We start from the raw sequence: 23,299 nt of genomic DNA, 5'->3' as shown, positions 1-23,299 counted from the left end.
CTACGAGTCCCCGGTGGGAAGCCCCTCTGAGATCCGGAGAAGGCACCTCTGCTGCCAGAACAACAAGCGCACCAGAGGAGAACCCATTGCTAGTGCAAGCCACTGGAAATGAACTCTTCACAGCTGGTCACTTCCTGTTGCACTGTTAGCGATACACTCGCTGCCTAATCAAAACAAGCATTGTCAAAACCAATGAGCTTGGCTTTTTTTTTTTATAAAACATGCAGGTAGAGGCACACAGCATGCAGACACATATGCCCATAAATAACACACATACGTGCAGGTATGCATACTACAACAGACTTATAGGCAGCTACGCTTACACAAACACGCATACAGACCCCTCTCTCTCTGTTATCTTTACTGCTCTCTCACTGGAGAGCTAGGGCTCATGTCCACTCCTTTGAGAGAGCAGAGATGCGGCGTATACAAATAAATAATCTTGGCGAGAAAAGGTGTAGTGGAAATGGTAAGGAATGCCAGCTACATGGCAAAACTAACAAACTGTGTAAAGAACAGAGGTCATGAAAATGAAAACCTCCTCAGTCCGAAGGGACGGGTTCGCACTACTGATTTCTGTAGCTTCTGTGGATGGGGTGGGGGTAGACCCTGCCTGATGGGATCAGGGCAGGAACATTTACAAACACTGGTGCAGCTCTTAGGATGCACTGAGGAACAAACACACGCGGCGATTCCTTCAGTCAAGCCCTGCAGTGCACTTCACACATGGATTTACATAAGTGCACAAGTTAGTGGGGTGTGAATTTCTGAAGGTGCCCCACTCTCAACTTTGCAGAGCTATTTAATTACGAGAACAGCTTTAGTGGCCCTCTGCGGTAGTGATAGACCATATCACAAGTTAACTGCTTCTGCTCTGTAGCAGCTCTCTGCTTCCACCTTTCACCACCCACACCCCAAAGGGCACCCACCATGTGACCCAATCACATATTCTCCTTTACTCACAGGCACCCACAGCCTTGTGCGACTATGGGGGAAGTAGCAACCATGCTTTCCTGTTTCAGGATACTCTGCCTGTGAGACATGAAGCTGAAAACCGTTCACCATTCAGCTGCCGGGAGGGTAAACTTCACTCGTTGTGCGGAAGACAAAGTTTCCCGACACAGACGGTGAAGTATTAGACATTGTCTGCCCATAGCTGGCCCAATCATGACCACTGTGAGGACCTGCTCATCTTCAACCTCATGCACCAGTGATATAAACCAGACGGCAACCAGTGGTGCGCGCGCACCACAGAGGAGCCGGGGGCGAGGAAGCACGGCAGCGAGGCGAACGCACGCTGCTGCGCGTAATAGACACCGGTGGGACTGGGCGGAGCAAAGGCGGGACATGTGCCCGCCTTTGCCCAATTGCGTGCCTTATTTTATTAAAACACTAAAGCCAATGCCAGCGGGAGAAAGCAAAACCACACGCACAAGCGTGTGGTCAGCTTTCAGAACCCCGTACAAGAGGTCTTGCACTGATCGAGCACTGCTACGCACTGCAACGCTAGGCGCGAGACCTAAAAAGGTCTAATGTTACCACTACACTGGTGTAGTAAAACCACATCACCATAGTGGTGATTCCGATTAAGTTTGGTTGCCAACAGAAAAGATGTATTTTATTAGATAGAGGCATTTCCCATTAAGCCGGGCAATATAAACGATGCCGTCAAGATTCACGCATTTGTGCACATCAGACCTGCATCATTTGAATGCCAAAACGACAACATTTCGAAAGCAATGGAAACTGAAACAGCAATTTCAGTTCCAAAAAATCCAAGAACATTATTCTTTAAAAAAATAAAATCACTTTATTTGAACTTCAAGGATCTAGAATGGAAGTACTTGGCAGCAAACGAGTAATGCAGACATTCTAACATTTCTGACACATAAGATATTCCCAACAGAATCAAATTGCTTGCTAAAAATAAAGGTATTTACACGCAGTGGCCATGTAAGTAGGGGTGGCCCTCCCTCATATCATGAAGAAAGAATGAATGAATGAATTGGCACTTGTGAAGCGCATGGCTACCAAAGGCCTCCCAGCGCTTAGGAACAGAACCTTCACCATGGACATTTAAACACTGGGGAACAAAAAGGTTTTTAGCTGTCTACAGAAGGACAGATAATCCTCTTCAAGGCGGATACGATTGGGAAGTTGGTTCCAACGTTTGGATGCATTGTAGCAGAACAATCGTCCCCCGCTCCTAGCCCTATAAATCCTAGGGACTGCTGCCAGATGTTTCTTCCCAGAGCGCAAAGATCTACTAGGACAGTAAGAAGAAATGATGGATTGCAGAATTGGTGGGCCCTTTGAGGATAGAGTCTTATGTACGATTCATAGAGCCTTAAACTGAACTCTCTCATCGACCGGAAGCCAATGGAGGGAAGCTATTGATGATCGTGCGGATTCCCTTTAGGGGGTCTGTAGGAGACGAGCTGCACAGTTCTGAACAGTCTGTAGTTTCCTCATCGTAGAGCACGGTGAGCCTAAACAGAGAGCATTTGCGTAATCAAGGCGTGACAGAATAAGAGCTTGAACCAACAATCTCCTGGCATTGAAAGGCAACAGGGGGGGGGGGGAGGATTTTCCTAATTATCTTCATGATTCCAAAGCAGGTCCCTGCTACCTTTCGAGATTGCTCCTTCATGTCCAGATTGTGGTCCATTCAGACGCCAAGACTTTTGATTTGCTCTTTTGGAAGAGGCATGATATCCAAACACTTGGGCCATAAAGAGCTGGAGTCCAGGGGGGAGGGTTTGCCCAAGAACATCAGATCAGTTTTAGCTCCATTCAGTTTTAAATATGAGCCTTCCATCCATACAGACACTTTTGCCAGACATGCGGCCAGATTAGTTGTCCCATCCTTCGATTGGTTTAATGGCACAATCAATTGGGTGTCATCCGCATAGGTAACAATCTGTATGCAAAGGGCGTGACAACCTCGGTCAGGGGGCTCATATAAACATTAAAAAGCCTGGGGATCAGGGACGAGCCCTGAGGAACCCCGCAACTCAGCGGCATGCTTTTGGAGATGGAGTTATCCTCAAAGACTTGACCTCTCGGAGTCTGACAAGCAGCAATTGATGATTGACGGTGTCAAATGCCGCGCTTAATTCGAGGAGGAAAATTGCTGCAGAGCCACCGATATCTAAAATGTTCCTAGCTTCCTCAACAACTACCAGCAGGGCAGTCTCCGTGCCCTGCTGGAGTCTAAAACCAGTTTGTGAGGGATGAAAGCAGTCATTTTTCTCCAAAAAGGTGGCAAGAGTGGAATTGACATGCTTTCCCGTAATTTTTGCGATCCCTGGTAAAAGCGAGATCGGACGATAATTCGCAAATATTTCTGGGTCCAGGCCAGGTTTTTTAAGAAGTGCTCTGACCATGGCCCGTTTCCATAGAGAGGGTACGAGCCCAGAGGAGAATGAGAGGTGGATGAGGTCCAGAATGGTGGGAGAGACTGTCTCAAAGGCCTGGTTCAGTGCATGGGGGGGGGGCACAACTCTGGGGGAGCCTGATTTTAGTTTGTTGAGGTAGATTTTTAAAAATGTTATGTCCGGTGGGGGGGGGGGGGGGGGGAATAGCTGCCAAAGAACGGTCAAGTAATTTTTACTGGTTTTCCACCAATGGAGCGTTAAATAGGGCAGGGGACGGGGGAAAACCAAATAAATATCTTGAATTTTTGTTAGAAAGAATTCTGCCAGCTTATTGCAGCGTCCCAAAATAATATCAGAGAGCAGAGATGGGGAGGAGGGATTTGGCCATTTAAAAAAATTTCACTGGGGAATTTGAGGCGGAGGTAATCCTAGTTGCAAAGTAAGAGGATTGGGCTTTTCTGATTTCTGACTTATAGGTTTTAGTTGCTTCTCTGTATTCAGTCTTCTTGACGTTGGAGAAATCTTTCCTCCAACACCTCTCCAGTCGTTTACATTGTTGCTTCAGCTCTCTGAGCTTAGGTGTATACCATGATATCCTCTTAGAACCCTTCTTATTGGTTATCCATTTTTTAGGGGCTACCAGGTCTAAGGAGGATTCAAGGCATTGATTAAACTTGTTGTTGCCAAATTCTGGGTCGTCCTCCAACGCCGGTCTGGTATTACTAAGGGTGAGAGCCCAAGACTCAGTAGGAAGTTTGGTCCAATTACAACTCAACTTTATTCCCGGTTTCGATGGCGGATCACTAACCAAGGGAGTCCATGAGAAGGGTATCATATAGTGATCCGACCAAGGCATCGGAATAGGCTTTTCCACATCAAGATTGTTAATGTTGGAGAAAATGGGGTCGACTAAATGGCCTTTTTGATGCGTGGATCCGGTTACCTTCAAATTAAGTAAGAGAGCACCCAAGCTATCAGTTATTTCCTCCACAACGGGTAAAGAGATATCATCGAGATGGATATTTAAGTCCCCTAGTACGGAGAAGTTCGAAAAGGAGCTGACTGATTTGGCTATTATCTCGGGTAGGTCTCTATTGAAGTGGGCAATGGCTCCTGGAGGGCGATAGATTAGGACCCCGGAGAAGGTGCAAGTGTGGAAGAAACCTATTGGGAAAGAAAGACTTTCACAGTCCGGAATCAAGCCTGTCGTGGTCCGACAGTTGAATACTTCTTTATAAATAATGGCCAGGCCACCTCCCAGATTTACTTCCCGATCTTGCCTCTGGATCACATAGCCTGGAGGAAGTGCCTGGACCACTGCCGGGTCTAGTAGATTAGTAAGCCATGTTTCCGTGAGAAACAAGGCATCCGGGTCTTCTTGTTCCAAAATTGACCGGATTTCAATAGCATGCTTGAGGCATAGAGCGGCAGTTTAGCAAGCATATTTTAAAAGCAGTTTGGTGGTAAGGAATCTTTACTACTGAGACCTGGGGATTTGGTTCAAATGAGCAATGAGGGCATTTACTACTTACACTGGCTGGCGCAATAGTGTGATAGCATTCCTGTGCCAAGGTCCCTCTGAGGTCATACAGCTGATCTGTCGAATAAAGGCGTATTTTTTTCGTGGGAGTACCAGGGGTACTGGCCCCTGGGCCCAGTCGAGAGCGGACGGGCGCAGAAGGGCTTGCCTTAGACCAGTGGTAAATAGAACATGCTCATGACACTGCTTCTTGAAGTGTTTTTGTTTCACCACTACTCCAAAACCTGTCCTGGGCATTCCGTCGTCAGGTGTAACCAAATGTAAATAATGAAAAGAGTTTTATTACAAACACTGCACATTTAATGCCAATGATGCTCAGCGCACAAGATGTGTAAGTTATAACAAGGATCACCCATTATCCCAATAGGGGTAAGTATTATATATATGTGACTTCAACAGACGTTATACATACTCATTGGTGAGTGGTTTTTACATAGAGGCATGCTTCCCACGGTTTTCCTAATTGAGATGGATAGAGTGACTGACGTGGCTGCTGGGTTTCTGTCTCCGTTTCTCACAGGTCTTAAGCCAAACGACTTAGTCCTGAGGAGACCCTTCTAATCAGCCTGGGTTGAAACGCTGACATCTTATCCCTGGCTCACATTTCTATTATGATTATAATGAATGTGCAATATTGGCTAGCATATTTTCTTTCAGAAATTATCGGATGAGCCTGGGTTGTACAGTATCTTGTGTTTACATTGTACATATTGTCACATTCACTCGAGCACTGCATCATTTGCACTTTGTACATAATAAGTACACTGATGATTACAGAGGTTTGCTGAGAATACATATCAGCAAAGGAAACCCTTGTCAGACCTCTTATTTTGTGTTATAATTGAGAAGTTTTCTCCGTATTGAATCAGTAACTGCACTAAGTGCGGGAATCACTTATTGAGAGTGTGATTCCCACCTACTAAATGATGCCCACGGCATGCAAGATGGCAGGAAAAATAAATGTAATAAACCTCTGCTTCTCCCTTTCTGAAAATCACAAATGTTTTTAAAAGAGAGGCAATTAGCGGAGTATAAGTTAACCAAGATGAGGTGACGTTTGGCCCTCGGTAAGAGCGGTCCAGCGTTTGGTTCAATATTTATCGCATCGGATGAATAAAATTACTGGGGGTCGTTATTTATCGGGTGCGATAAATAGCACCTACTGCGAATCTTTCACTAAATGAGGAATAACATGCAGACTTTGGTGTTTAATACACCAAAAAACACATGTTCCAATCTTTACTAGACCCTTTTAACTGCTAAACATAGACAAGTTTGATCTGCTAAGCAGTTTTAAATGCAAAATTCATAATTTCAATAAGCCCGCAAAGAAGAGTTACCACACAAATCGGAATTTATCAGGCCACTCGTAGTGATGGCCTTGTTTTGATGCACACCCAGCTAGAACCATTCTGATTTTTAGTGCCATTTATTGAATAAATCCCTGATCAGGGGAAATTCACATTATATCACTAAATCAGTGCATACCATGGTATTATAAGAAGTCCAGTGTATATGGTATTTGTGAAATAATATGCTAGGTTATAGTGTTTTAGCAGACTTCTGTCCGATTGATATTTTCACTCTTTTTTAGGTCTCACCTAGTGAACGCAGCGCATGCGCTGCATCGCCTTGGCGAGACTATTGTCGGCTCCCACCGCACGGTCGCACCGCGCGCATGATTCAGCTTTTAGTTTCACTGTGCGCTGCAACTATACAAGGCAGACAAGCACTTGTTTTGTCTTTTAAGAACTACTCCACCTCCATTGCTTCCTCCCACCCGACTTCACTAGCGCAACTCCCCCACCCCCCCCCCCCCCACTCCTCGGCCGTTTTTTTTCACAAACTTTTTCCGATGGTCTTGACAGCTGCAAATTGCTAATAGGATGCTTGTTTCTAGGAAACTGATTTTCTGCATCTTTTATTTAATTTGCCACTCCAAGATCAACCACCATCTAGAAAATATAAATTAAAAAAGGGTTCTGCGGATATCCTGTAAATCTGAATGGTATTCAGCCGTCCTGGAACTACTTTGGACACCTCTGATTTAGCCATGTAGGTCTGTGGGATGTGCGTGGTAGTGCTGTTCCAGTGGATGCACTCATTCATGTTGTTCTGCATCCATGGCCCGTGCCAGCATTTAGTTCTACCTTTTAGCCAGTGAGCTGGCCCGTTTTTTTGCACTGCTGCATTTAGATGTTAAGAGGGCTGTGAGAGCTGATGGCCACTATTTGCCACAGTAGTTGGGACTAGGTTCTTACGGTAGATATTACTGAAATGATCAGGTGTTTGCGATATTCCTCAGTAGTTGCTCTCACATTTCTGCGTAGCACACATACTTGAAGATTTCCAGCTCTAAAGTCCTTCTCGCTCTTGAATAGTTCTGTGCTTGCTGTACGCTGCTGGCTTCTCATCTATACTCCTCATTGTTGGCCTTCCTGTGTAGTCTTAATCTGCCGTTCAACTCTCAGCTCTCTTTAGACAGATCCGTGGATGGACGTCTTGCTCCTGGGCATTCTTGCATTTGTGTCCTTTTAACTTAGAAGTGCGCTGACCCTTCTCGCTTCTGTCAACCCTCTATCAACGCCATTAGGCCTCCTCTGAGCACACAAGGGGCAGTCTGTTGCGTTGAGTGCAGAAACTATTAGTCAAAAAGCCGAAATGTTGTTTGCAAAGGTTTTCATCCCCAGCCAGTTGCACAAAGCGTGTGTGTTTGCAAGTTGTGTGCGCTCGGGTGTTTTGCTTAAGCAACTAGCAGTAATATTTTAGGCATCCCCTATGTAGGCAACACTTTTTCAGCCACAGTTAAACTAATCTCCGAGTGTAACCAGTCTGTGTGTGGTCGCCTTGTGTAGTGCCTCGTACTGCCTGGGGCCCATTGGTGGGAGGGGGGGGGGGGGGGGAGGACGATGGAAAAAAGTGAACGAGGGCATTGAAGATGGGGCGGGGGACCATCCTGAACTTACGGGATTCCGTGTCTGTCAGCGTTTTATTTTAGCATTTTGCAGTGTAACACTACTCAGCGCATGATTAGTTTGATCCTACGCTGCCCTCCCCATCACGAAGTAGCAGTGTCTGACTCTGTGCTCTCCCCTGTATACCCTTCAGGGAGAACGTCCGATAAGTTTCTGCCATTGATGAGTACATCTGGTAATCCCTCTTCAAAGGGACCCCGGCGCCAACCCCCTCGTCTGTGCCTGACAACGGGTGACAAGGCGCCTGTTTAGGCCTCTTAAGTCCTAAGCAGGTGCCATTAGCATTTTACAGCGAGTGCCCCATCGGAGAGTCAATGTATCTGCTGTTCGCAGTGTGTGGAGCATGTGGGGGGACCTGGCCTCTGGTCCCTTTGGGGTGCAGGGAACACACAGGGGCCTGCTGCTGGGTGTCCCTGGGAAGGTGGTGGACATGGAAGACGTGGGGACAATGCACGAAAGAATTACCCATTACAAAATAAACAAGCATTGAAAATGCAATAGGTCTCGCCTTTATTAAATTAAAGCCATTTGCTTTGCTATACAATACCATTAGCAAAGCAAATGGCTTTAACTTAATCAAAGGCGAGACATATTGCATTTTCAATGCTTGTTTAAGTATAGGTCAGTCTGCACAGCAGGTACATTGACCCAAGAACTACCATATAATTTAAAATATTAATTGGTTATTGGCAGCTGGTTAGGAGCACCTTTCTAGTCTTTTAACTCTAGATTTAGAGAGCCAGCGTAGTTTGTTATGCATAAGGGGTCAAGAACAATTTTATGACAACACAGTTTTGGGTGTTTTAGAGCAAATAACTGACTCCTGCCTGACATTAAGTTAGAGAACATTATGGAATCTATTTTTGAAATTATATTCTTGAGCAGGAAGCTCAAACACATCAGTTGTAGATAACAGCACGCTACAAATGTATTTCAGATAAATAGATGAACAGAGGAGCATATTAGAATACATTTTGACCACTCACATTTATACTTCTATTGCAACTGGGGATGATAGGAAGTTTCTCCGGATTAGTGAGGGTCAAGGTAAGTTCAACCAGTCTCCTCAGGGTACATGCAAGTGGACAATATTAACCCCTTACATACCCAGGTATCGACCCTTACTAATTGTCAGTGATGCAAGTGTGGCCTCTCCTTAGTGCGGTGCTAATATAGCCAACTGTGCCTACAGTACAGATTGTGGAAGTGTACAGAAAAAGGCAGCAAAGGAAAGCAACAATCAAACAAGCATAGGCAATGCCAACAGGGTACGCCTATGGAAGATCCACTGCCTTTGCCAATGTGATTTAGCCATGTTATACACCAGCGTGGCTGCATATTCTGCATGGCTAAAGGTTAGTGGCATAGAGGAGAGTGGCATGGAGTGTTGTAGAGTGGAATGGCGAAGAGTGGAGTAAAGAGTCGTAGAGAGGAGTGGCACAGAGTGTCATGTATTGAAGTGGCAAAGAGTGGAATCGGGCAGAGTAGCATACAGTGGAGTAGAGTGAACTGGCGGAGCGTATTGGTGTACTGTGTTGCACAGTATAGTGGCGTAGAGTGCAGTGGCATAGAATTAAGTGACATACAATGCAGCGTCAGAGTGCAGTGACGTAGATTAGCATGTTGCATAGTTGCATAGTAGAGTGCAGTGGAGTAGAGTGCAGTGGTGCAGAGTGCAGTTGCATAGAGTGGTGCAGGGTAGAGTATAGTGTCATAGAGTGCAATGGCGTAGAGTGGTATGCTGCACGGTGAAGTGGCATAGAGTGGAGTGATACAGAGTAGAGTGTCGTAGAGTTCATTAGCATAGAATGCAGTAGAATAGAGTGAGTAAAGCTCAGTGGCATAGAGTGCATTGTTGTCCGGTACAGTGTTGAGGGCGGTGGTGTAGAGTGGCATACAGCACAGTGACGTATAGTGCTGTAGAGTGCAGTTGTGCAGAGTGCAGTTGCGTTGAGTACAGTGGCACAGAGTGAAGTGCTGCAGAGTGTGGTGGCGTGGAGTGGAGTGACGCACAGCAGAGTGGCATAGAGTGCAGTGTTGCAGAGTAGAGTGTAGTAGGGTGCAGTGGCATACAGTAGAGTGGTGTAGAGTGCAGTTGCGCTGAGTACAGTGGTGCACACTAGAGTGCCGTGGCATAAAGTGAAGTGTTGCAGAGTACAGTTACGTGGAGTGATGCAGAGTAGAGTGGCATAGAGTGCAGTGGAGTAGTGCGCACTGGCACAGAATGCAGCAGTGTAGAGTCGGTAGAGTTCAGTAATGTAGAGTGCAGTGTTGCAGAGTAGAGTTGAATAGAGTGGCATAGAGTGCAGTAGCATAGAGTGGAGTGGTGAAGAGTAGAGTGCAGTGACGTACAGTGCAGGGATGCAGAGTAGAGTGGCGTGGAGTGGCACAGAGTGCACTGGCATAGAATACAGTGGCATAAAGTGCAGTGGTGCAGAGTAGAGTGGCACAGAGTGCAGTGGTGTAAAGTGGTGCAGAATAGAGTATAGTGTAGAGTGCAGTGACAGAGTGGAGTGGCGTAGAGGCAATGGTGCTGAGTAGAGTAGTATAGAATTCAGTGGTGCAGAGTGCAGTGTTGCAGAGTAGAGTGTTGTAGAGTGCAGTGGTGTAGAATGACATACAGTGTATTGGCGTAGAGTGCAGTGGCATAGAGTAGAGTGGAGTAGACTACAGTGGTGAAGAGTAGAGTGTAGTGAAGTAGAGTAGATTGTTTCAGAGTAGAATAAAGTGGCGTAGAGTGGAGTGGTGCAGGGTAGAGTAGCATTGAGTTCAGTGGCGGAGAATGCAGTGTTGCAAAGTAGTGTTGTGGTGTGCAGCGGTGTAGAGTGGCGTAGAGTTCAGTGGTGTGGAGAGCGGTGGCACAGACTACAGTGGTGCAGAGTAGTGCAGTGGAGTAGAGTGCAGTGTTTTAGAGAAGTGTGGCGTTGAGCGGACTGGCATAGAGTGCAGTGCCGTAGAGTACATTGTTTCAAAGTAGAGAGCATTGGCGTAGAGTGGAATGGTGCACTGTAGAGTGCAGTGGCATAGACTGCAGTGGTGCAGAGTAGATTAGAGTGGCGACAGTAGATTGGCATAGTGTAGGGGTGTAAAGTGGAGTGGTACACAGTAGAATGCATTGGTGTAGAGTGTATTGGCATAAAGTGCAGTGTTGCAGAGTGGCTTAGCACAGAGTGGTGTGGAGTGGCCCAGACTGTAGTGGTGTAAAGTAGAGTGGCATAGAGTGAATTGGCATAGAGTAGAGCGGTGTAGAGTAGACAGACAGAGTGGAGTAGCATATAGTGGAGTATGCATGGTGTGGAAGCACACTGCTATTACAGACAACACATTTTCAATTGAAATGACCATTAGATTTGCACAGACATACAGATTTACTAATAAAACTATACAGCACACAAACCATAGTGTGGAAATGGCATCAGCATTAATTTGCTTTGATCATATTAAAGTATTTGTTTCAAAAACACTTCAGACTGAACAAAAAACGTGTTTCACTTGTGTGTATGCTAATTCGGATATATTCTGAAATACTTGCACATTTCATTTAAATTTTGTGTGCTAGAAGAAAAACCTTTCCATCCTAATGATGGCCCCTTCTCTATGACTTGCAAAATAGGAAAGATCATGATCTGGGGTGCCCAGGATACAAAATAGGCTAATATGACCTCTAGATAATCAAATTTAGGTACCCTCCCCGATACTTCATTACACAGATTAACCGTTCCATTTAACCTCCTCCTCTTGGTATAGACAATCAACTTTGTTTTGGCAACATTTACCTCTTGACAAAAATCTTTACAAAATGTGCAGAAGCTAGCTAAGAGATTCTGGAGACCAACTCTCGTTTTCGTTAGCAAAAAAGTTTCATATGAATAAAAAGGCCTGGGATTTTTTTGTATATACCAAGAGAGAGGCACTCAGAGCACATAAAGGTCTTGCATACATGCTCCGATTAGCTAATCAAGACCACAGGGGTATGCAGTTTCTAGTAAGTACTTATTGGTCTGCTTAGGTTAGTTAGGTTCCACAGAGTCTGCAGGGAGCATTACTCTGCAGGAACAAATGCCCTCACACACCTAGATAGGTGTCATGCTTAATCATTGGGCTTTTGCCCCACATCGGGCCAGCGCAGCAATGCCCGATGAGCATCCTCAATGGGGCCTCTTTACCAGAGATCTTTTTATGAGTTGCATGGGGAAGTGTGGGTAAAATAATAGATTAGTGTATTTTAAGTAAATATGTGAAAGAGTGGGATAAAAATAGGACAGGGGTTCTCTACAGAAATATTTTAATGATCGAGTGCTTCTGCCTATGTTAAAATATGTGGTGCCGTTTACTAGAAGTGATTATCTAAGGTAGCTGAAGGTTGACATGTTTCAAGCCTAATTTAGTCATGTGATTGATCTAGAGGCTTTTCTTTAGCACCATAAACACCTAATATACACAGTGACTGGGGTTTCAATATACAAGTTAATTTGTGTTACTCCTAGCCACCTATACTGCTCTATGTTTCAATATAAGTAAATCAATTTTTGAGAAGACCTATAGTGCAAACAAAATGATGACATCATCAATTTCACTATTCTCAAACAATTGACAATTTGAGACACCAAAGCATGCTCTCATGTTCATGCTCACTCTCTAATGTGTCGCATGAATTAAAAAGTGCAATTCACCAACACCACATAGAAGATAAAACATAACATGAAAGTCCATCACACTGTTGATCAGTGCGGAAACTTACCCACTGAGGGTATAAATCAGGACTCGAGTATTTTGCCTGGTGACACGCTTATTAGCATGCTGTAAAATATCAAAATACAGGGCCAGTTGACCCGTGTTAATGGTCTGGCGAGCGAGCAGTTAAATTGCACAGACACTCTTTTGGAAAAATAGAGCGGCTATGCTGTACTCACAAACTCCTGTATATCAGCACACTGGAAGACCTACTCACGTCAGCAACCTCGGAAGTGCTGAGTGCGGTAGGTCACCAGTATTTAACTAGTCTTCCATCGGTGTTAATTGGAAGCAGGTGTGTCTCGTACAGTTGAAGCCTGTTTTCAACCACTAGAGCAGAAAACACTCGGATCGGGCATTCAGGTCTGCTTTTTATTTCTAATGGAAGAAGAATCACTCTCCCATATATGTGTAAATGTGGCGGTATTTTAACAATGGGGCATGAATATGTGAAGTCAATGTGGGCTAACATCGTCAGTCCTGGAAATCTTAGTTTTTAATAGTCGGATTGACATAAAAACACTCCTATTTTGAGGACATGATGTGGTTTTTCATTTCAACAATTGATTATTCTGTGAATGAGGATGGTAATGGAGACATACATGTGTCACTCACTAACTGTGATCTAATTTATATCTCGTGCCAAGGAATTTCATCATTGAGGTCTCCAGGATTGAACCTGTCTTCCGATTAGAGCCTACCCTACCGGAGGAGGAAAAGCTTCTTTAACGGCAGCTCCATTTCCAACAGCTGGAACATTGACCAGAATAGAAAGACTCTTCCCCCACATCAACAATATAGTTATGGGATGATGCCCTTCCAGGGTCCACCAATGTGGCAGTACCCAATGTTTCCTCAGGGACCACACTATCCATTCCAAACTCCAAACAACCCTACTTTTTTAGACAGAGGTTGAGGCAGAGGGAGAGGAAGAAGAAGAGGGCAGCAGAAATGGATACAGTGGCAGGAACCTCCACTACCCCAGATGGCACTACGGAGTCACTCAAGGAAGAAAGATTAGTTGTATAGCTTTCACCAAGAGAACTCACAGAAACTGAAGTTAAAGTCTTACAGAAGGGATTGGGCTTTGTTCCTACACCCAAGATTGAACAACTGCAGAGGAAGTGAGAGTTACAAAAATGATTCCGCAAAATACATCTCAAAGCATTCTTTCATGACAAACCAGCATTAGCACAGACTGATTCAGGTCTGCGCAATCCATCCACTTTTACGCCAAACCTAGCCATGATACTAAATGAACTAGTGACCTTTAAACGAGCTGTCCTAAAAGAGATAGGGAATGACTATAACACACAGAATTTCCACAAAATGTCCAAAAAGGAACACAAAGCAGTTAGAGAATTGGCCAGTGACAAGCAGATCACAATAAAACAAGCAGACAGAAATGGTGCATTGGTAATTATGTCCACCACTGATAGATATAGGTTTTATTTCCTATATGGTGTTGGTGATTTGCACTTTTTAGTTCATGGGACACATTAGGGAGTGAGCATGAACATGGGAGCATGCTTTGGTGTCTCAAATTTTCAATTTTTTGATAATTTCATAATTTTGTCTTCACTATAGGTCGTCAAAAACTGATTTACTTATATTGATACATAGAGAAGTATAGGTGGCTGGGAGTGATACAAATGAACTCATATTGAAACCCCAGTCACTGTGTAGATTAGGTGTTTATGGTGCTAAAGAAAAGCCTCTAGATCATTCACATGAGTAAATTAGGCTTGAAACATGTCGACCTTCAGGTACCTTAGATAATCACTTCTAGTAGGTGGCACCACATATTTTAACATAGGCAGTAGGACTGCATCATTAAAATATTTCTGTAGAGTACCCCTATCCTATTTTTATCCCACTCTTTCACATATTTACTTAAAATACACCAATCTACTATTTTACCCACACACTTTACCATACAGCTTATAAAAAGATCTCCGATAAAGGGCCCCCATTGATGAGGTCCGTCGGGCATTGCAGCGCCAGCCCAACGTGGAGCAAAAGCCCAATGATGAAGCATGACACCTTTCTAGGTGTGTGAGGACATTTGTTCCTACAGAGTAATGCTCCCTGCAGACTCTGTTGAACTTAACTGACCTAAGCAGACAAATCCGTACTTACTAGGAACTGCACACCCCTGTGTTCCTGGGATGTTTTTGCCCAGCAAGAGAAGGAGAGTCATTGGCACAGTTGATTAAATAATCAACACATTTGTTGACATATAAAAGGAAAAGGGTAGGGGCCAGGACGTATCCCTGGCGGACGCTCTTGTTAACTATAAATGGATCTGTTAATTCACCCTTGGTGCCATAGCAAATCCTGGCATAATTTCCTTCACGAAGGCAAACTAGAATTCTCAACCGATCACATGGAACTCCCAGCCCCCAGAGGGTAGCCCATAGCTTATCCCTTGGGACTAATTCAAAAGCAGCACAAATGTCTACAAAGGCCACAAAAATATCACCACCTCCTATATCAACAGTTTTTCACTTTTTTTGCAAAAAGCGGAAAGTTTGATTGAAGGAACTAGTCAGAGATCAGAACCCTGCTTGGAGGTTGGAAATTACACGGTTATCATCTATCCACTCCACAAGCTGTTCCAAAATTGGCTGGCAAAAAACCTTCTAGAGATTGTTCAGAAGGCTAAGGGGGGTGGGGGTGGGAGATAGCAGGATGGATCATAAGGATTTCCTTTTTTTAAAACTGGGACGATCTCAGCCCCCTCCATGTAGGTGGAATCAGTGCACCAGAAGCAATTATATTAGTGATAGCATTAATGCATGGAAGCCAAACACTAATATCTGATTTTTAGAAGTCGCCTGGAATTTTATCCAGGCCTGGTGCCTTCCCTTGTTTAAGTACATTAACTGCTGAAGCAGTCTCTGTAAGAGAAAACTCTGACAAAGTGCAGGGCTCATCCCAAGTGAAAGAAGGGAAAGATGCTTCAGGAAACTGATCTATATCAGGGCACGAGTAAAGATTGCTAAAGTGAGCAATCCATTCACAGGGGAGAACAGAAGGCCCAGCTGGTGTACGTGAATTTCCGCTGCCACTACTTACTAGCCAGCAAAAGCTTTTCTGATCATTAGTTTGTGAAGCTTCAAGTAACTCTGCCCAGAACTTACTTTCCCAAGCTACTTTTGCTTCTTGTATTTCCCTCCTATACACAGCTCGATGCCCTAGTCTCTCTACAGTTTCTATTTTTATTGACTTTAAGTAGATTGGCTTTAGCCTTTCTGCAGAGATTTATAAATAGGCTGTCCGGTTTTAGGTTTAAACCTATAATAACTGATAAAACTCCACCAAAAGGGAAATATCCCTCACCAGTGTAAACATATAAACACTGAAAAAACACCTGCAGAACCACAAACTAAATGGCATTCAAAGAAAGGTAAAGGAGAGTGAAAGAGTATTTTTTTTCTTCCTGAAGGGGCCAGTACAATGTAACTTTGTTATACAAGCTAGCATCAAGAAAGACTGGGCTAACAATATTCTGCTTGTGTTTTGTTGTTTAGGGATGTCACAAATATATTATTTCTTCTTCCTTTTGCTTTTTTCAGTTTTGTGGGCTTTGGTATAAAGATGCAGGGGTTAGAAGCATGTTTTAGGTCTTATTTAATGATTTTGTAAACTGTAGAGATTCGGGAAATATCAAAATCATATTTGACATTTTGTTGTATTTGATTATTTCACTGATAGGTAAAATGGCTGGTTTCATAAGAATCTTTCTCAATATATGCCATCACATTTACTTACAGAGAATGGGTAAAACCCCTTGATACATAAGCCATCTTGCCTCTCTTAGAGGAAGCAGTTCTTAGACACGACGTAGCCCCCAGTTTCTAATGAGTCAGTATTGATAGTAGGTGAATTGCCAACCCCTCAGGCTTTAAACATTCAATGCAAGGTATAGTGACAAGCATATGTGAAAAGAGTGCCATCACCAAGCCTCTGGGATGGTGGTGAAAACATGACACCAGACTTTTGGAAAACATGGAATGCAATGTCACTTGGAATGCTGCTGTAAAAAGGTTATTTCCAAATTCAACAAAGATTGGAGTTATATTGTTTGCATTTGCAGTGATTCAGCTACGTATATGTAAAAGTTGTGTGATGACCTGTCAAAATCGATACCTGAGCTGGAGTGCTTCCTTGTAAGAGATCCTTGCCATTTGTTAAATGATATGCTGAAAGCATCTTTACAATCTTTAGAGTTAATGGAGAATGCTATTGACTTTTTAGTCCATTCTGGTGCACTGTTTTGTTATGCGTGGGAACTAAAATGCAAATATTTCTCATTTTGTGTTTTGTGTGGCATCAAAGAAAGGGTCATCCCAACTGTGTCACTTAGCTGATTGTTCTCAGACCAAGGGGCTGTGAATGCTATATTATCCATGTGGCAACCGTTTACAGAATTGATGATGCCAAAGGCAAGAATTGTGACAATCTATGGTCACATATTGATAGTGGTGTGGTGCCGGGAAGAGGTGTGGCGCCGCTGCCAGGGCGACTGACTCCGGAATCTGGGGATCACAGTTCGATCCCCAGCGCCAGTGGCAGATTAGCCCAGCACCATGTGACTCTGGGCAAAAGCTTGCTTAATCTTCCAGACGGCCCCCAGCGCCTAGAGACCCTTACGGGTGATTGTTCGCGCTATACAAATGTGTATATTATTACAAATGTGGTGTGAAAAAGAGTACACTCTACTGCATTCTTAGATTTTTACAGGAAAACATAACTGCTGTAGTGGACATAATAAACCAACTAGAGTCTGAAAACACCCTTGCCTGCCAAGTGTTCAGCATAATTGGTTTAGATGTGAAACATCTCCTTGAGCGACACCATTAGTGACTTTGGTACCGCAACATGTTCCATGTTAAAGTGCTTGTCACTTGGTAAGCAAAGCAATGTTGACGAGCAATTCAGGAACTTTCATTTTACAATGTATGAGAAATGGCTTGCAATGATGCATAGAAGTTTTCCTTCACCAACCATGGCATTTGAAGTCAATTAAACCTCACTGTGGTACTCTGTACATGTTCTAGATCCCTTTAGTAAAAGGGAATTTTCTCCGTAGTTTCAAAAGTGTTGCTTCATTTTTTTTTTTTTTTTACTGTTTCCAAAAACCTTTATTGATATTTTGCACAGTATATCAGTGTAATGTCAGTCAACAATGTTGTTGCATTAATAGTGTGTCAGTATCTTACACCTTCCTGCACAAATTCATTACATAGGGTCAACATCCCCCCCCCCCCCCCTTACCCAGCCTATATAATACTCCACCCACCGGTCATAGGGTAGCCCAGGAATACAGCGTACAGAGAGCATCCCGTCCCATAGAATACGGGGCTTCTGGATTCCGCGGAATGCAGACCTCCTATTTACGGTTGAAATCAGCCAGGTGGGCTTGGTCTCCCGCGACTGTGGCAGGTACCTAAACTCTCACCCGTGTCCCTTGCCAGCATCACTAGCCATGTGCTTCCTTGTCATTGCAACCCAGTAAGGGCTCAGAGTCTGTTTGGAGAGGTCCCAATTGGGTGCCAGTACTGTCCTCCTTTGCGGATCCCCCCTTCCCCTCCCGGGCCCTTTCCCTGGACTGCCGCATTCCCCAGAAGATAGGCAGTCAGTGGCCCCTAAATATTTTTCGGTCAAGAGTTCGTGGGTAACAGCTCAGCATAATAGTTTATGTGATCTTGCCACGTAGTCATCGTATTTATCCAGTCCTTGAACTTAGGGGCCCACCCTCGTCCCCACTTGCATGCCAAGTATTTCTTATGCACTGTTATGTCCTGAGTGAGCCCTAATAGAGCCATGAGTGGGTCCGGGGCTATTTGTATTCCTATCATTGTGGACATCCCTTCAAAGACCTGTGTCCAGTATGTGGCCACTTGAGAGCAGCTCCATGCTAAATGTATAAAATCCTTTCCCTGCTGTCCACATCGTGCACAGTTATCCTGATCCCTCAGTAGGAGTTTGTGTAATATGACAGGAGAATGGTATAATCTATGCAGAAACAAAGTGTATAAGGCAAAGCCTACTGTTACCGGTGCCTTCCTCTGTCTGCCTGCAACTGAGCTCCCATTGCTCATCTGTCAGTGGTTCATCCTGGTCATTGTCCCATTCCCGTCTGGCCTGCGGAATCCGGGGAGGTGGCGCCTTCCGAATGTGTTTATATAATAGTGATATGACATGACGTGGGGTTTCCGCCTGTAACAGGTAATGGAGGGGAGCAAGCGTATCTGGCTCATCAGGAAATGCTGGGGTTACCGCTTTCACACTTTGTGTGAGCCTAATATACATGAAAGTGTCCATGGTTGTGGGTTCATGTCTGTCAAAAAATGGTGTCTTAGATCGAAATTGTCCCCCTACAAAGAGGTCTCCCCAGGTGGTGTATTGCAAACTATCAAGTAGTTTGCGGCAGATCCCTTCATATGTGACTTGTAATAAGGGGTTACGTAGCAGGCGCATTCTAGGGGAGTACATCATGGGGGCTCCAAACCTACGCGCTATATGGCCCCACGCAGCAAGAGTACAATCCTCTGTGGAGGGATCCCACTCCTGTTCCGTCACCTTAGTGAAGAGGTAGCCTTCTGGAGGCGTCGGGGACATATAGCCGTCTTCCACCGCCAGATGCGGCATGAAGGGAGGCGGGTGAAACCAGTAAACTGCAAAATGTGCCTGTGCGCAGTAGTAATAGTATTCAAAATTGGGAACATCGTACCCCCCTGCTGGTACGGTAACATCAGTGTGGCTAGGCTAAGTCGTGCTTGTTTCCCGCCCCATATAAGTCGTATAAGCTGTGTTTTCAGTGTATTAAAAAAGTACCTCCCGGGATGATAGGGGATATTGACGAAGCGATACAAGAACTTAGGGAGTAGGACCATCTTAATAAGGGAAATCCTCCCTGCCATTGACAATGGGAGACAAATCCATTTGGCGATGTTATCAGCTGTCTTATCGATAGCCACCCCATAGTTCACGCGCATCATTGCGTCCCTGTCCCTGGTTATATGTACCCCTAGATATTTTAACTCATCACTCTCCCAAACCAGGGGATAGTCCAATTGGTGCTGCTGGGTGTTGGACTTGAGGGGGAATACTGCAGATTTAGTCCAATTTATTTGTATTCCCAAAATGGAACCAAATTTGGTTATCTCCCGCAACACTAGGTTAAGATTCTCGTGAGGTTTTTTGATATATAGGGTCATATCGTCCGCGTACTGTGAAAGACAGCGAGTCTTCTAAGACCCTCAATGCTGCCTGGTGGAGGGTTCCACCTCTAATTCACTTTGGGTTCACTATCAAAATAATGAGGCAAGCGCTGGAAACTGGAAGACAAGAAAAAGGTTTATTTCTCATGAGGAGATCACGTCAACTGCAGACACCGGGATGTCTGAGGGAGGTGTTCTGCTGATAACTCCTTTGGCTCTTCCTTTTATACAGGTTTGACACAATGCATTTGTTTCATCAACATGGTTACACAAGCTTGGAGTCCCCGCCCCGGGCAGTTTGTCACACAAACCCAACAGTAATTCTCTTCCCACCCAGGTCAAACAGACAATCTTATCTTGCAGCTGGACCTTGCTTCAGGGTCTATAACATGTGAGACCGGCCAGATCGAAGAGTCCGTTCTGTTGATAAAAACAGGTCCCATTGTTGGTAAAAACTAGTCTTGCTGTTTGCAGTGCAATAAATCATGTTGCAAGAGTCTTTTTGGTGTTTGGAACCTGTTTGTGTAACTAGGTGTAGTGAGGGGGCGCTGAGGTTTGATGCGGCAATAGAGTTTCTAGCCCCCAGCACACATACCAGGTCGGTCAGAGGGATGCTAGTAAGGGCAGGGTGAAACAAAGGTGGCCAACAGAGTACAAAATGGCTGTGATAGATTAAAATGACTGTACCTTATGTGCACATAGAAATTTCTACCAGAATAGATGGCGCAGGCAATGTTCACAATTGTCGTTTTTCTTTTAACAGTACAGTGAGATTAGTAATTGTCTGGCAGGGTAGACCAGAGATCGCTCATTGTGATGCTGTCGTAGCTTCGCTGCCAAGGGCTCGATGGCTAAAGCAAATAAGATTGGGGAAAGCGGGCACCCCTGTCTCGTGCTTCTGGAAACGGTAAAAGGAGAGGAACTAGCACCATTCAGAAGTACTGTCGCTATCGGCCGCGTGTACAGCAGTTTAATCCAGTTCAAGAGGGTAAAAGGCATCCCCATGTATTTCAGGGTTCCTATCAGATAATCCCACTCCACTGAATCAAACGCTTTGGTGGCGTCAAGGAAGACCGCCACCGCCGAGCATTTGGGGTCTATGTCTTGTAGTACTGCAAATAGTGTTCGGAGGTTATGGGCCGTGGCACGATTTGGAATAAAGCCCGCCTGGTCCGGCAGCACCAATCGCTCCATTAGGAGACTGAGGCGGATCGCCAAAACTTTTGCTAGGATTTTAGTGTCACAGTTCAATAAAGACAAGGGTCGGTACGACTTGCAATGTAGCGGGGATTTGTCGGGTTTTAGCAGCAAAATTATTTGAGCCTCCCGCATGGTTTTTGGCAGGCTTCCTTCCTCTAGCGCCACGTAGAAGACTTCTTTCAAGATAGGCGCTAAGATTGGCGCGTATGCTTTATAAAACTCTATTGGCAATCCATCAGAGCCCGGGGCGCACCCCGATTTCATATGCATTATTGCCTCGGTAATCTCATCCACTTCCAATTCCAAATGTAAAATTTTTTGTTGATTAGGTCCTAGCCATGCCAATGCTGTATCCTCAAAGTACTGTGGCAAATCTAGCGGGTCGCCTCTATGTGAAGTATAGAGTGTTTTATAGTAGCCTCTGAACACCTCAAGTTGATCAGAGGTTTCTATGTACGATACCCTAGTCATCTAATATTTCCGTGACAATTTGAAAACTTAGGGGGGGTCTAATCAGGTGTGCTAATACCTTCCCTGGGCGATCTCCTTCACCATAAGCCCTGGCCATGTATGGTTTCCTTCGGAAGTTAGTCTCTCCGCTCGCGGTTTCCTCATACTCTGTGATGGTTTCCCTCAGTTTAGCTCGGCGTGCCCCATCAGCCGGGTGCAACTGAAGTTCTGTTTCTAATGCTTTAAGTTCGCCTTCCAACCTATGAAGGTTCCTTCGTAGTGCTTGAAGTACGCCCCCTCCCTTGGAAATGCACCAAACCCTGGCCGTGACCTTAAATGCTTCCCAGACAGTAGAAAGACTAGAGACAGAGTGTACATTACGTTAAAAAAATTCCTTAATTTCTTGCTCGACTTCCTTTCGAAAGACTGTCTTGGAGATGCAAGGGATTGAGACGCCAACTGTTATAAGGGCTGTGGTTTACCGGGGGCCATATTTCCATCACCACAGGGGAATGATCTGAGTATGTACGAGCTAGATGGACAACATCTACGAGCCAATGAGCCATCCCGACCGGTACGATTAGGTAGTCCAGTCGGGCCCAGGACGCGTGCACCGCCGAATAATGCGTGCCTTCTCACTGTGCAGGGTGCTTATACCGCCATGTGTCAAGGAGGAAGTTGTTATCTAGTATGTCTGAGTACTCGTTGCGTGTTCGTGAAGTGCATTGCGGTGACTCGAGATCTATCCATCTGTGGCTGTATCACCGTGTTAAAGTCTCCTCCCAGATAACATAGGTGGTGCCTATCGTCTGAATTTTACCCCATAGTGAGAGAAAACGCACAAACGCGGGCAGCCGTGACAGAAGGGAGGTGAGAGTCCGGGCGAGATCGATAATAATGCTATATAAACAGTAATACAACACCAAGGACCGACGGTTCCGTGGGTTCTGGTCACCAACTGTTCACACCTGTGCGGTTACAGGGGTTCGATTTAGTCCGGGTTCGATAGAGGAGACCGAGATCTGGATCGTGCCTGTGTTCCCGTTCCAGAAGGTGTGCTGCTACGATTCTTCTTAAGAAAGTCCTCCACTTGTTGAGAGTTTTGAAAGAATTGTTGCCTTCCCTGGTGTGTGATTTTCAGTTTCGCTGGGTACATCATGGCATAAGGAATCGACTGCACCTGCAGCTTCTTCTTCATGGCAGCGAATTTGCGTCTTGCATCTTGTACGGTATGTGTAAAATCCAGGAAAAATGACAATGTGGTATTTTCATAGTGTACCTGTTGCTTTTCTCGGGCAAGTCGTAGCACCGTGTCTCTGTCCCGGTAGTTTACAAATCGTGCTATCACCGGGCGAGGCGGCACCCCAGGGGGCGGCCGGGCCGCCAAAGATCTGTGCGCTCTCTCCACCGTGAGGTGGGCCGAGAAGGAGTCGCGCCCGAACAGCTCCACAACCAGATTTTCAATGAAGACCTCCATACGGCCAGTATTGGTCGACTCCGCCAAGCCCAGGATGCGTACATTGTTCCTTCGGGATCGGGCTTCTAAATCCTCATTCTTATCTGTGATTATTTTGAGCAGCCTATCCATCTGTGAAATGTGTTCCTTACTGGCCGTAGCGCCATCTTCCAAGTTGGACACTCTAGTTTCCGCCTCTTTGATTCGTTGTTCATGATGATCCCGTTTGTTAACAACGGAGTCCATGCGTGCATTCATGGTATCTATTTTCTCTGCGATGGTTACAAGGCTTTGCTTCATACCCAGCAGAAGCGTCTTCCAATCTTCCTCCTGAGTAT

General features: G+C 45.0%; 1 protein-coding gene across 3 annotated transcripts in view; it reads right to left on the bottom strand.

The window, feature by feature from the left end:
- SLC68A1 (solute carrier family 68 member 1) overlaps nt 1-23,299 on the bottom strand; it is a 175,515-nt gene that overhangs the window by 129,425 nt on the left and 22,791 nt on the right. Inside the window, exon 1 of one of the 3 annotated variants that reach the window (XM_085606529.1) lies at nt 964-1,098. The exons of the other annotated variants lie outside the window; for them this stretch is intronic. The gene's annotated coding sequence lies outside the window, so the exon portion shown is untranslated. Of the gene's footprint in view, nt 1-963; nt 1,099-23,299 lie in introns of those variants that run through there. 3 annotated transcript variants of the gene reach the window in all.

Source organism: Triturus cristatus, chromosome 1_2 (assembly GCF_964204655.1).
Source record: "Triturus cristatus chromosome 1_2, aTriCri1.1, whole genome shotgun sequence".
Lineage (NCBI taxonomy): Eukaryota > Metazoa > Chordata > Amphibia > Caudata > Salamandridae > Triturus > Triturus cristatus.
Note: the sequence above shows the minus strand (reverse complement) of the source record. Positions and strands in the feature narration are given on the sequence as shown.